Genomic DNA, 14744 nt, shown 5'->3' with positions numbered 1-14744 from the left:
AAAGTGTTTATTTGCCAATGTACAGTAATAATGTACAAAGAAAAATGATTTGAAAATAATAAATTTATGCTTATATTGTTATATAAGCACATTTGCAATATTTATTTATGTTATAATTTTCTTTGCTAATCTTTTAGCATTTTCTCTATACTTGCTAGGTTGTCTCAGATTATTTCATAATAAGTAAATTTTGATATCTCATTCATTCATTTCGATTCTTTATAATAAATAACTATCCTAATTTATTTTAGGTCATCTTACTCATTTATTTTATTTAATTTCTAATATTTTTAATTGCTAATATTCTTAACTTATCTCAATAAATTACACTGCCCAAGTAACCTACGACAGGCTGACTAAACTGGATAACGGGTCGTTGGCACTGGACACCGCGGTGCCTCGGCCGTCATACCATGGGACGCAGAACGTCAACCACGTATGCAGTCAGTATGGCTAAAAAGCCATGATAACACATAATCGGACATAAAAGCCATGAATGTTGGCATAAAGCCATGAATACGGGCATAAAGCCATGAATACAGGCATAAAGCCTTTCGCAGTACTGCTAAAACAATACCCTATTGGCATGCCAATCTATCCAATCTGATACACGTGTCTAGGCAATACAAGGGCACATAATATCATTAAATATTAATATATTGTGTTTTATGAATTCATTATTTCATGAGAAATTTCAATTATAATTCATACATTCATTTGATCATTTATATGATCACAATTCACATCAATTATCCTTTTATACCATTGTACTCAAAATACTTCTCCTTTCTATAATAATGAGAACTAATGTCTCATTCATACATTAATATAGTTCATTTATTCATTCATTATGTTATTCATATTGATCACAATTCTAAACAATGGTTCACCTGTACCATTGTATTCAAAACATTTTCCTTTCTCATTTATACATTTAAGAATCTACTTATGTAATTACAAATTTTATATTTCAAGTTGAGTTACTAATATTTTATGAATTCCACTTGTGATGGGCATATAAGCCCTAACTATCTATTCACATCAATTAGGTGACTTATTTATCATGTCTCAAGTAATCCATGAAAATTTCATGGATTTCAAATTTATGCTCTTAATTTCCTTTTAAAAGTTTTGACTAAGATGCATAGTCCACATTTGTCATACAATTCTAAGCATTTAAGCTTAGAATTGGTTCTAGGTCTTCATCTTAGTTTGTTACTCATTTTGATTACTATTCACCTTACTAGTCAACCAAAATGTTGACCTTTTCATACTTAAGGGATATGTTAATTCTAATTACACCAAGATCCCACATTTTGAGTTTTACATTTGCTAGTATTAATTGCCAATTGCAATTTAAAGTCCCCTAGATGCATTTCTAATTTCAAATTTTGAATTTCAAGTTTTGGTGTCACTATTCACCTCATTGGTCAACAAAAATGTTGACTTTTGGATAGAAAATAGGTGTATTGGTTTTAACACCCCAAACATACCACATTTTGTATTTAAAACTTGTTGGAATTGATTGCCATTACCATTTCTATGCTTAAAACCAAAAGGGTAGAATTTTCAGTTTTTGAAGCCTAAATTTACTGTTCCATTAAGCCCTGTTGCAGTGGGAATTTGAGGAAATGGTAAACATTAAAGTTGTTCCTTATTTTGTCTAGTTGAATTTCCTTTTTTGAATCACTCCATTTGGAGTTTTGTAGCTCCATATATGGTCCAAAAACCATAGCTGGCCGGATTGCCAAAACTGCAGAATTACCAAATCTACAGTAACATGAACAGTGACTGTGACTACCATTTTGGTTAGGTTCTGGCCATAATTTGGGGTAGGTTTCTTCATGAAAGTTGTTTGTCTATGTCTTAACTTGTTTCTGTAAAAATTTCAGGTCAATTGACCATTTCTACAGTGAGTTATGGCCAAATGAACAGTTACTGTTCATTTGGTCATTTCGCAGGTGTCATGTGGTATCCGGATTGGGGCCAACTTTTGGTCCTCTTGCTTTGGTCTTTTGGGCATGGTTTCTTCAGCAAAAATGTGCCATTATAAGCCTTAGTTTCATGTGCAATTGGCCAAACACCAATTGGACCTACACAGCCAAAGTTATGGCTGTCTAAGTGGACTGAAATTTCAGTCACCCTGCTGCTGTCCCTAGGCAGCAAACTCATTCACTTTGCCATGCTACATTTCAGTCCAAATTATGGTCAACTTACCTAAAATGGTCACTAATTGACCCTAAAAATGTTCTCTAACAATTTCCTAAGCCAAGTCAAATTTTCACTTCTCAAAACCCTAATTCCCATCTCCATTTCACACTAGTTACCCTAGTTAACTAGCTAAGTCATTATCCACATAATTATGTACTTCAAACATGATCTCTAGTCCACTTTAAGTCCATAAAAAATACTCAGTCTTGTTCCTTCCTTAGGGCAGCCGAAATCCATGGTATGTATACACATGAATTTAGTCCATTTAGTTTACAAATTCCTACTAAATTCAAGTCCCTAACATGGAAATAAAGAAATCTTTGCATAAGTAAGCACTAACCTCTTGTAGGGCAGAATTTTCTAAGCTTCAACTCCACTTTCTTTGCTTTTCTAGGCTGCCAAACACTTCCCCAAGTTGTATGGACAAGTTTAAATGAAAGGTGTCTAGGGTTTTATAGTGGAAATTCATGGGAAATGGAGGAAATGAAAGAAAATTTTCATAGAGGGAGGAAGAAGAGAGGGTCACGTTTTGAGGAAGAAGAAGAAGAAGATGACCAGAATTTTTGGTCTTTCTTTGTCTCTTTTAAGTGGTTTAAGAAAGCTTGTTGAATGGTGATTGGTTGGGAGAAAGTAAATGACATCATCATATGTCATAAATGGGCATTTTTCTCATTTTCTATTCTTTTCTTCTCTACTTATTTTCAATTTAATTTTTAGCAATATTTATTCATATATTGAATCATAATAATTATTTACTTAACTGGACAAGTCGGCCAAAAATCACCTCTGAAGGCGAAATGACCAAAATGTCCTCCGTTTGGCTTAACGGGTCAAAATTGTCTGTACCGATTGAAAAATTTTTCTAAATATTTTCTTGGCATTCTAATGCCATAGGAACCTCAATGACCCTTCTCTGGAGTCCCAAAAATTATTTTATGAATTTTTCCTGTGGTCTAGGGCTCCTCGTTAGAACCGCAACTTCACTCTAGTTACCCATCGCTAGGCACCTACTGCTTAACTTGGTTGTATTTTATTTCAAAAATTTTTCCTAAATTTTTCTTATTAATATTTGAGTTAATTATGGTTCCTGACTTTAGTTTAAATATTTTTCCGAACGTTCTAGCTGTTTGGACCAACACCGGTCACCGAAACAGTAGAATGTACGTAATTGCTACAATGAGGGTGTTACATTTTTGGTCCTCAAGGTGTCTTTAAATAGTACTAGTCACAGACCAAAAATGGTACTATTCACAACTCGAAGGTTCGGGGTGTTACAAGGAAAGTGATAGCACTGTCACTAACCTTCTTATATACACATGGCTCATCCTCATTTTTGATAAAACCAAAGGATTTAATGGCTTCATCAAAACAGATGTTCCAACTCCTCGAAGCTTGCTTCAACCCATAAATGGATCGCTTTAGCTTGCATACCTTAGAACCATCTTGGGATTCAAAACCCCTAAGTTGTTCCATGAAAATGTTTTCTTCAATATATCCGTTGAGAAAAGTTGTTTTGACATCCATCTGCCAAATCTCATAATCATAGTATGCAGCTATTGCTAATAGAATCCTAATTGATTTAAGCATGGCAACAGGCGAGAAAGTCTCCTTATAGTTGATTCCTTGTATATTGCGTTTTATTGTAATTTGCTGGATTCTGGGATACTAGTTTGACCTAGTCGGACAACCTAGTTCCCTCAGTTTTCGTGTAACACCACTAAGTTCGGTAGTGTGTTCTACTGTTCCAGTGACCAGTGTTATCCGAACAGCTAGGATGACTAGAACTACACTTCGATATGAGTGAGGAGACATAAAATAATGAAATACAAGAAAAGAAAATACAAGAAAAATAAGTGAAAAATAATAGCAAAGAAATGTAACCAATTTAAGCGAGCCGAGAACCCTAATGATGGGTGACCCCACCGGGAAGTCGCGGCGTGGACCGTTGACTAGCCCTGGACTGCGGGAAATCTTGGAAAATATTTTTATGACTTAAATAAATGTCTATTGAAGTATAAATGCCATTAGAAATATCAAAAAAAAAATTAATTAATTAGTACAAAGAAAAGTCAGAACTCAAAAAACGGACAAAACCCGGTGTTACCGAAAAATCGGGAATGCAACCCGAACAAGGGCATTGTGGTCATTTGACACCCCGAGTTGTCTTTTGACCTAAATGTCCATTAAAAATACATGATATTACACTTGGAAAATATAATGAAAAATTAAATTAGTGGTACATAATGTAAATAGCAAAAATGGAGAGTTAATTGCGGGAATAAGGAAAGTTAAGGTTAAACAAATATTAAATTAAGCTTAGTGCTCCACTCACCCATCAAAGTGGACCACTATCTCCTCATTTGGGCAGATTGCATCTTCTTCTTCACCTTGCTAAAGAACCAGCTGTGAGCCTCCATTGAAGAAACTCCATGGCCAAAGTTTAACCAAGCCATGCAACCATGATTTAGCCATATTTTTCACTAGCTTCCTTCACAAAAACTGTTCTACACCACTTGGGCAGTAGGTAGGAAATAAGAAGATCAAGTTTTGGAGAGATTTTGAAGAGTTTCAAAAGTGGTAAGTTTGTGTTTTTGGGTTGTTACTTCATTAAAGTTAGTAGGAATGTTATGGGTACTTGAATTATGGAGAGATTTTTGAGGTTTGATGTTTAAAGGGAGAGGTGTATTTTTGGCAGCCATGGAAACTCCTTGAGGATAGTTTATTCTTGCTTGTAAATGGTAGATTAAAGGGTAGATTAATTGTTTATGTGTGTAGGAATTAATTTGGGTGATGTATACGTAGTATATGTGAATGTGTACTTGAATTTGGAAGCTTGGAAATTAATGCACTGTAATGTCTGAATCAGAAGCCTGGTTTGGTGAACCATAAAGATGTTATTTCATGTTTGGTTTATGGAATATTAATGTTGAATTGTGATAGTTGTTATGGAAGTTTGGATAAATGTATGATGGTGTGAGGTTGGACATGTAAATGAGCTAGGTTAGGTGATTGACTTGTTGTAATTTGAGCTTGAAAAATTCTGTACTAAATGGTGCATGTTCAGTGTGATTATAAGCTGCCAAAATGACCAACAATATGTTGTGAATTATGTTTAGGTTATGGTACAAACCAGAATCGACATGAATGTATAGTTTGGTAAGTGTTGAAAGTATCCTTTGATGAGTAATGAACAAATGCAATAGGGCAGTTTATGTTATGGGCCTAGAACCTTAAGTGTGTGGCTCCAATTAGTATGAATTGGAGGTGAAACTAGGCACAAAATGTGCCAACTTTCATGAAGGAAGCGTACCAAAATTCTGCTTGTAAGGTAACTTGAAAAGTGACCAAATCCGGATTAGTGCAATTAAGGCATGAAAATTGACCATTTGGGCAGCAGTTAGTGTTTTGGCTATAACTCACTCAAAACAGGTCCAATTGACTTGAAATTTTGACCGTGAATAGTTAAGACATATATCTACAAGTCTTGTGAAGACACTAAAGCCCAGAAATGACCATAAGCAAGTCAAACAGCTTGCATAAGTTCGGGTTCAAAAACTGGCCGAGCCTAAAATGACCTAAAGTGACCAATTTTGGTACCTTCTGACCAGCAATAGTAAAATGACCATAACTTGGTCTAGTAAACTCAGAATGACCTGAAATTTTGCCCCGCGTGCAATAAGACATAGTTCTACAAGTTTGTAGTTTTGACCAAAATCTGAAAACCGAGCGAACTAAGTCGTCCGGCTAGGTCAAATTGGTATACCGAAATTCAACAAATTGCAATAAAGCGCAATATACATAGAAATGAATTTGGTAACATGTACCAATATAGAAAGGCTATAAAATGTAACATATTGGTAACATTAAAACCTAATTCACTTAGACTGCATCGAGGGTTGACATCTTAGGTTGACTAAGGAAATAATAGAATTCAATAAGTTAATTATCAAGCTTTATTCTTACATACAGTTTAAATGAATACTAAAACACTTCAAATTGTGTGTTTCAGTTAGCAAAGACTCAGGGAAGGGGAAGGAAACACTGAGTCAGAGCCAAGAGACAGTTATCAAAGGTTTGTGCACAACTAGTTTTTAACTGATTTTCTTTTGAATATTTCATATGATTAAATGACGTATTTTTCTCATGTATTATGTTTAACAAGCATTAGATTTAATTCAATGATTATTGAAATTGTTATAGTATGTATGAATTTAGCTTTGTGAAATGGTATTTCCACAAGTATTAAGCATTGTTATGGATTGAATAAATTATGTTTTAGAAAATTGTGATAGAACATGTTTTGAATTGTAATGGTAAATTTCATGGAAAAATGCAAATTTATGATTTGAATTGTGATGAGCATAAAAATTATTGGATATTGGAATTGAATTTGAATCGAATTATTTTGCGATTTATGCTCACCAAAAGGATTGTGATATTGTTTTATATCTCACTATAGATGCTTGACTAGGTTATTACCCATCTCTCTCATTTGTTGAGAAGACAATGGAGTTAGTTGTGTTTTGATTACCATGGTACGTGCACAGGCTTAGATTTTCCTCTGATTTGAGGTTACATCTAAGTTTTTTTTTATCGTTATGGCCCTTGCGAAAGATTCATTATTGTGATGTGTACTATGCACGATGATTCGACCTCCCCGACCATAGGGAGTTAGAATCACTTCGAATATGGCCCTTTCGGATTAGCCTTGCATAGTTAGTAAGATAAAGAATGATTTTTGAGATAAAGAATGATTTTTGAGATACAGCATGATTTTTGAGATACAACATGGTTTTTGAGATATAGCATGGTTTTTGAGGTACAACATGGTTTTTGAGATACAATATGGTTTTTGAGATACGAAATGTTTTTGAATAGTAAAGAATTATGATTTCAGTTATGATTTATGTATAATTGATTTTGTTGGAACTACCTTAAATGGTTAGTCATGATTTGATAAATTGAATTTCGTGATCAAAGTCATTTCATACAAACGATTTACATTATTGGCAATGAATATTTTGAGTTTTGGAATTTGATGAGTATTTAGATTTCCAAGTTATTTGCTGTAAATTTTGTCAATGTATATTGTACTATGTTTTAAATTATAGTTGTGCACCACTGAGTTCACCACTCAGTGATAGCTTTGTATGCTGTCGCAGGTAAAAATAGCATAGAGCAGTGAATAAGTTTCTTTGAAGACACATTCAGATCAGCTCCAGGCATATCATTGGTATACCCATGTACATAAGTTTTGATGTATGCATGTAATAATATGTATGTAAATTATTTGAGCAGTTGTATAAAAACTCTTATAAAATATTTTGATATGTAATTAAATGTAAATTATTGTAAATGTGAATTTGGGATTTCATTTATGTAAATAGTTTTGTAATATTAATTTTGAGTATTGTAATCAATGAAATGTTTCTTTCATGAGGACATTGATTTGATTACTGAGATTTGAATTATGCGTTCAAATGAAGTTATTGAAGTTGTATTTGAGAAAACATATTGGAAGGGTGTTCTTTGTAGGTTTTGAATATTTGTTTTCTCAAAATACAACCGGCACTTTGTCGAAATTTTGAAAAAAAAATTTTATAACACCAAATTTTAATCAATGATTTAAATTTCATGAAAATTGTTTTAAAATCCCTTGTAGTATATTTAATAGATTATCTGAAGGCGAAGTACGGTAATTCATTAGGTGTGCTACGGGATCATATTACATCCTACAGGGGAGTAGGGTGTGACATGTTTTGTGGTATCAGAGCAATGGTTTTAAAGTAAATTTCGAACTGTGAATTTGAAATCTTTTTGTCGGTAACTATAACTGCTCAAATGTTTGATATATATAGTACATTTACATCATAAATATGAACTAATGGAGAGGAATCTCCTTATGTTGGTTGTACAGGAATAGAAAATCTTGTGAAAAGATATAGAAGAGAAGAATGAGATAATAGAATAGTCCGTAATGGCAGAAGTACAAGTTGAGGCCCCAACTCCACAAAGTGTCGAAGGCCCGACTGTACTAGTTTTACCAGTACAAATTACTGCACAAATGGCCCAGCAAATGGCCACTTTCTTCCAACAAATAGTTGATAATCTATCAGCCCAAGCCCAAGTACAGACCCAACCCCCACAAGGGCAGTGTGAAATAGGGAAGAGGGAGAAATCTACAGGTCAGAACTCGAGCAGTAATTTGGGGAAGAGAAAAGAATTTGAGGAACCTCGAGCTCAGAGATACGATAGAGGCAGATCATTACGGCAGAGAACACCAAGATCTAGTCGTCGAACAACCAGAAGCTCCTATTCTGCCCGTTTCTTCCATGTTTATGGTAAGCTACATGGAGATATTTGTCGAAGGGCCTCTGGAGCCTGCTATAATTGTGGGAAGCTTGGACACTTTGTTAGAGATTGTACTAGAGCACCTCGATTTGCTCTCCGGAGTCCACAAACCGTTAGTTAAAGTCGAGATAGAAATAGAGTTCGTACTCCTCACCACTATAACACAGTGAATCAACCTGAATATAGTAGCGCACCAGTCAGAGCGTCCACTATGCGCCAAGGAGAAAGAGCAGAAACTTCGGATGTAGCTGCTTGTAAGTTCTTAATTTTTGAAAGAAACAATGAGTTATTATTTGATCCCAGCACTACTTATTTACATGTTAGTGTTAGAATTCTATGTTTTGTTGATATTCCTTTACAGGGGAATAAATTTTGATGCGTTAGTGACTAGTTTTTTAGGATAAAAACTATAATAACAAGTATGGTTGACATTAATTTTGGAAGAATTGTTAGCTAAAAGTATTTTCTAAAACACCATAAATTATAAAGCTAATTGGCGAGCCTACTTAATGTAAGGCAAGAGGACCTAAAAGTAAGTTACGGTAATAGAATTGCTCTAGATGAGGGCAAAGATGTTACTGTTAGTAATTATTAATGGATATTGTAATCAGAATCGGTTTAGGATATTAGTGGATTCGAGAAAGATAAGATGTTAGAAAACCTAGTCCATGAGGTTAAAACATAGTGACTATGTAATATTCTCGATGTTTGTATTGTAAGTCTGATTCTGATGCAGGCACGGGATTATTGTGTAGAGCTACGTGCTTCCTCGTGGTACAATAAATTAAGAATATTTGTAAGTAATCTATAAATAGATACAGTTGCGCCCGAATGGAGTACTATTACGGGAAATAAATGTGAAAATTCTAGTAAGAAATTTAAAACTTTAGAACTAGCCTATCAAACGACTACACTTGTAAGGTAGCTAGAGTCAGTGACTCGGTTACATTAATGTGAATTACCTGTACCACAGTAATTGCTATAAGCTTAGAGATATCAGTACGACTTATCATCCTCAGATGGATGGACAGTCGAAACAAGTGATTCAGGTAAATTTTGAAACTCATTGAGTTTCTATAAATAATGAAATGAAATGATAATAATAACCTGTGATATGTGATAAGCCCTCAAGAATATACTGAGAACTTGTGTCATTGAATCTGAGGGGAGATGGGACAGATACATCCCACTAACAGAATTTGTATACATTAATAAGTGTCAAGCTAGCATACAAGTGGCACCCTATGAAATATTGTAAGGGAACAGATAACTATGGATTTTGTGATGAGACTTCCAACGACATAAAATAGTCATGGTGCAGTATGGGTTATAGTTGATAGACTAACCAAGTATGCTCACTTTTTGCCAGTCCGGATGGATTATAGCCTAGAAAGATTGGCCAGATTGTACATAAATGAGATTGTAAAACTACATGGAGTGCCAGTATTGATTGTATCAGGCAAAGATCCTAGGTTCACTTCTAGATTCTGGGGTAGCCTTTAGAGAGCCTTAGGAACTAGATTGAACTTTAGCACGACATTCCACCCACAGATAGATGGCTAGTCTGAGAGGGTAATTCAGATATTGGAGAATATGCTACGGGCTTGTGTGATTGAGTTTGAAGGTAGTTGGGATACACACTTGCCTTTAATTGAGTTTGCTTATAACAACAGCTACCAATCAAGCATTGGAATGCCTCCATATGAAGCTTTGTATGGCTGGAAGTACATAACTCCCCTATGTTGGGATGAAGTAGGTGAAAGGAAGATGATTGGGCCAGAAATTGTTCAGCAGATAGAGGAAAAGATCAGATTGATCAGAGATAGACTCAAGGCTGCATCAGACCATAAGAAGTCCTGTGTTGGTCAGAAGAGAAGAGATATTGAATATGCAGTGGGTGATAAGGTATTCCTCAAAGTTTATCATAGGAAGAGGATTATGAGATTTGGCAGAAAGGGAAAACTGAGTCCTCGTTTCATCGGACCATATGAGATTCTGGAAAGAGTGGGTCCTTTGGCATATCGGTGGGAATTAACTCTAGAGTTAGCAAGGATACACAGTGTCTTTCATGTGTCCATGTTAAGGAGGTACAGATCTGACCCATTTCATGTACTATCAGTTGAAGAGATTGAGGTAAATTCAGACCTCTCATATGATGAAGAACCCATAGAAATTCTAGCATATGAGGTGAAGTAGCTGAGGAACAAACAGTTACACCTGGTTAAAGTGCTGTGGAACCATCATTCAGGCCAGGAAGCTACTTGGGAACGTGAAGAGGATATGAGGAGACAGCACCCACAGCTGTTCAGTGACTAATGCCAGGTAAAATTTCGAGATGAAATTTATTTTATGCGGGGGACAATTGTAACACCCCTAAGTTCGGTAGTGCATTCTACTGTTCTAATGACCAGTGTTGTCTGGACAGCTAGGATGCCTAGAACTACACTTTGATATGAGTGAGGAGACATAAAATAATGAAATACAAGAAAAGAAAATACAAAAAAAAACAAAGGAAAAATAATAGCTAAGAAATGTAACCAAGTTAAGCGAGCCGAGAACCCTAGCGATGGGTGACCGCACCGAGAAGTCGCGGTGTGGACGGTTGACTAGCCCTGGACCGTGGGAAACCCTGGAAAATATTTTTATGACTTAAATAAATGTCTATTGAAGTATAAATTCCATTAGAAATATTAAAGAAAAATTAATTAATTAGTACAAAGAAAAGTGAGAAATCGAAAAACGGACTAAACCCGGTGTTACCGAAAAATCAGGAATGCAACCCGAACAGGGACATTGTAGTCATTTGACATCCCGAGTTGTCTTTTGACCTAAATGTCCATTAAAAATACATGATATTACACTTGGAAAATATAATGAAAAATTAAATTAGTGGTACATAATGTAAATAGCAAAAATGGAGAGTTAATTGTGGGAATAAGGAAAGTTAAGGTTAAACAAATATTAAATTAAGCTTAGTGCTCCACTCACCCATCAAAGTGGACCACTATCTCCACATTTGGGCATATTCCATCTTCTTCTTCACCTTGCTAAAGAACTAGCCGTGAGCCTCCATTGAAGAAACTCCATGGCCAAAGCTTAACTAAGCCATGCAACCATGACTTAGCCATATTTTTCACTAGCATCCTTCACAAAAACTGTTCTACACCACTTGGGCAGTAGGTGGGCAGCAAGAAGATCAAGTTCTGGAGAGATTTTGAAGAGTTTCCAAAGTGGTAAGTTTGTGTTTTTGGGTTGTTGCTTCATTAAAGTTAGTAGGAATGTTATGGGTACTTGAATTATGGAGAGATTTTTGAGGTTTGATGTTTAAAGGGAGAGGTGTATTTTTGGCAGCCATGGAAACTCCTTGAGGACAGTTTATTCTTGCTTGTAAATGGTAGATTAAAGGGTTGATTAATTGTTTATGTGTGTAGGAATTAATTTGGGTGATGTATACTTAGTATATGTGAATGTGTACTTGAATTTGGAAGCTTGGAAATTAATGGACTGTAATGTATGAATCGGTAGCCTGGTTTGGTGAACCATAAAGATGTTATTTCATGTTTGGTTATGGAATATTAATGTTGAATTGTGATAGTTGTTATGGCAGCTTGGGTATATGTATAATGGTGTGATGTTGGACATGTAAATGAGCTAAGTTAGGTGATTGAATTGTTATAATTTGAGCTTGAAAAATTCTGTACTAAATGGTGCATGTTGAGTGTGATTATAAGCTGCCAAAATGACCAACAATATGTTGTGAATTATGTTTAGGTTATGGTACAAACCAGAATTGGCATGAATGTATACTTTGGTAGGTGTTGAAAGTATCCTTTGATGAGTAATGAACAAATGCAATATGGCAGTTTATGTTATGGGCCTAGAACCTTAAGTGTGTGGCTCCGATTGGTATGAGACCAATTGGAGGTGAAACTAGGCACAAAATGTACCAACTTTCATGAAGGAAGCTTACCAAAATTTTGCTTGTAAGGTAACTTGAAAAGTGACCAAATCCAGATTAGTGCAATTAACGCCTGAAAATTGACCATTTGGGCAGCAGTTAATTTTTTGGCCATAACTCACTCAAAACAGGTCCAATTGACCTGAAATTTTGACCATGAATAGTTAAGACATATATATACAAGTCTTGTGAAGACACCAAAGCCCGAAAATGATCATAAGCAAGTCAAACAGCTTGCACAAGTTCGGGTCCAAAAACTGGCCGAACCTAAAATGACCTAAAATGACCTAAAGTGACCAATTTTGGTACATTCAGACCAGCAATAGTAAAATGACCATAACTTGGTCTAGGAAACTCAGAATGACCTGAAATTTTGTCCCGCGTGCAATAAGACATAGATCTACAAGTTTGTAGTTTTGACCAAAACCCGAAAACTGAGCAAACTAGGTCGTCCGGCTAGGTCAAATTGGTATACCGAAATTCAACAAATTGCAATAAAATGTAATATACATAGAAATGAATTTGGTAACATGTACAAATACACAAAGGCTATAAAATGTAACATATTGGTAACATTAAAACCTAATTCACCTAGACTGCATCGTGGGTTGACATCTTAGGTTGACTAAGGAAATAATAGAATTCAATAAGTTAATTATTAAGCTTTATTCTTAGAGACAGTTTAAATGAGTACTGAAACACTTTAAATTGTGTGTTTCAGTTAGCAAAGACTCAGGGAAGGGGAAGGAAACACTGAGTCAGAGCCAAGAGACAGTTATTAGAGGTTTGTGCACAGCTAGTTTTTAACTGATTTTGTTTTGAATATTTCATATGATTAAATGACATATTTTTCTCATGTATTATGTTTAACAAGCATTGGATTTAATTCAATGATTATTGAAATTGTTATAGTATGTATGAATTTAGCTTTGTGAAATGGTATTTCCATAAGTATTAAGCATTGTTATGGATTGAATAAATTATGCTTTAGAAAATTGTGATAGGACATGTTTTGAATTGTGATGGTAATTTTCACGGAAAAATGCAAATTTATGATTTGAATTGTGATGAGCATAAAAATTATTGGATATTGGAATTGAATTTGAATCGAATTATATTGTGATTTATGCTCACTAAAAGGATTGTGATATTGTTTTATATCTCACTATAGATGCTTGACTAGGTTATTACCCGTCTCTCTCATTTGTTGAGAAGACAATGGAGTTAGTTTTGTTTTGATTACCATGGTACGTGCACAGGCTTAGATTTTCCTTTGATTTGAGGTTAGATCAAAGTTTTTTTTTTTTTTTATCGTTATGGCCCTTGTGGAAGATTCATTATTGTGATGTGTACTATGCATGATGATTCGACCTCCCCGACCATAGGGAGTTAGAATCTAATTCGACCTCCCCGACCATAGGGAGTTAGAATCACTTTGAATATGGCCCTTTTGGATTAGTCTTGCATAGTTAGTGAGATAAATAATGATTTTTGAGATACAGCATGATTTTTGAGATACAGCATGATTTTTTAGATACAACATGGTTCTTGAGATACAACATGGTTATTGAGATATAACATGGTTTTTGAGATACAACATGGTTTTTGAGATACAGAATATTTTTGAATAGTAAAGAATTGTGATTTCAGTTATGATTTATGTATAATTGATTTTGTTAGAACTACCTTAAATGGTTAGTCATGATTTGATAAATTGAATTTCGTGATGAAAGTCATTTCATACAAACGATTTACATTATTGACAATTAATATTTTGAGTTTTGGAATTTGATGAGTATTCAGATTTCCAAATTATTTGGTGTAAATTTTGTCAATGTATATTGTACTATGTTTTAAATTATAGTTGTCCACCACTGAGTTCACCACTCAGCGATAGCTTTGTATGCTGTCGCAGGTAAAAAGAGCATAGAGCAGTGAATAAGTTTCTTTGAAGACACATTCAGATCAGCTCCAGGTATATCATAGGTATACCCATGTACATAAGTTTTGATGTATGCATGTAATAATATGTATGTAAATTATTTGAGCAGTTGTATAAAAACTCTTGTAAAATATTTTGGTATGTAATTAAATGTAAATTATTGTAAATATAAATTTGGGATTTCATTTATCTGAATAGTTTTGTAATATTAATTTTGAGTCTTGTAATCAATGAAATGTTTCTTTTATGAGGAGATTGATTTGATTATTGAGATTTGAATTA

This window comes from Hevea brasiliensis, chromosome 7 (assembly GCF_030052815.1).
Source record: "Hevea brasiliensis isolate MT/VB/25A 57/8 chromosome 7, ASM3005281v1, whole genome shotgun sequence".
NCBI lineage: Eukaryota > Viridiplantae > Streptophyta > Magnoliopsida > Malpighiales > Euphorbiaceae > Hevea > Hevea brasiliensis.
The sequence above is the reverse complement of the archived record's forward strand: the minus strand, read 5'-3'. Positions refer to the sequence as shown.